Source organism: Gaeumannomyces tritici (assembly GCF_000145635.1).
Source record: "Gaeumannomyces tritici R3-111a-1 unplaced genomic scaffold supercont2.3, whole genome shotgun sequence".
Taxonomy (NCBI): domain Eukaryota; kingdom Fungi; phylum Ascomycota; class Sordariomycetes; order Magnaporthales; family Magnaporthaceae; genus Gaeumannomyces; species Gaeumannomyces tritici.
The window spans coordinates 5,793,797-5,795,071 of record NW_008804547.1 but is presented as its reverse complement, the minus strand read 5'-3'; positions in this window follow the sequence as shown (position 1 = coordinate 5,795,071).

Sequence of the window (1,275 nt, the reverse complement as noted above, 5' to 3'; positions counted from 1 at the left end):
GTACGTACGTCCCGTCCCCCGTCCCCCCGTCCCCCCCCCCCCCCCGGTCCGGCGGTGGCGTTGATTCTCAAAAAGTCGAGCAGGAGTGACAAAGCCATGGGCGCTGCAACCCCCGGCCTCAAGGTGACGATGGACACGACCGCATGCCGTTTGCGCGCGAGCTTCTTGTTTGCACGCCAGGACGTCACTCATCGAGATAGTGGGCCTGGGCTGACCAGCTCGCCCGTGTGACTCGAACAAGCTCTTTTTCGCTTGCTTGCTTGCCCTCTTATGACGCCCCTGCCCTCCCAAGCGGGAAAGAAATCTCACGGCAGCAGCGCGGTGTACCCGTTTCTCTTCTCGCCCCGTCTGACCACTGCGACCACGGTGCACCCCATTCTCAGCTACTGTGTACATCTTTCATTGACGAGCCCGCCAATCGGAAAAAAACCAGCCAAGCGTGCAGGTTGTTCTTGGCAGGGGGGTCCAGATCTGCTTGGCAGCCCCCAGCCCAGCCGCGGGGTGGCAGTGGCGTCTGCTCGGGGACGCCAAGCGAGAAGGAAAATGCTGCTGCCTGATCACCTGAGGGAAGAGTTATCTGTGGCGGCATCGGCGGCTAGGGGGGTGGGGTAGGGGAAGAGAGAGCCCAAAGAGGGAAGGCACGACTACAAGACGCAAGCCAGACGACGGGCCAGATGCGCGAATATCTCTGCGGTCCACTACTGGAGAGCCGCGGCGGCGGCGTCGAGACAGAATGCATACCCAGGTGGCACGGGGGTCGCTATCTGCATGCCCGTGGGAAGAGTTTGAGTCGTAGTGCAGGCCACGTGGGGTGTCTGTCGCGGACCCAGCAGATAGGGCCGCCCCTCACTTTGGCCCGACTGCCGCCGGCGCTTGACCGCTGGGGGAGAAGGGCAACAGAGACGACAGCAGAAGACGACAGCAGCAGAGGGCGGGGATTGCGGTGGCGCATCCTTCCCGCCAGGCAGCGACATTCTGGATGCAACCCCAGCCCACCCTACTTTTCCCACCCAGTAGCCCAGTAGCCGCGAAAAGCGGAGCGGGTGAGGTGAGGGGGTCTGGCCGCTAAGCTCACTAGCCCGCAGTTTATGGGAAGAGCAAGTTTGACAGTCCAGGGCAAATTAGACTAGCGAGCGTATTTCCATGCTGGTAAGCCCTTTCCCTGATGCTTCCATCTTCTCGTGGGGGCGGGCCGCTGACAAACAAATCCATCGTGTTGGCTTTGTGTTGAGAGAATGTGCTCGGTGACCCAAGACAGCAACGACAGAGGAAGTA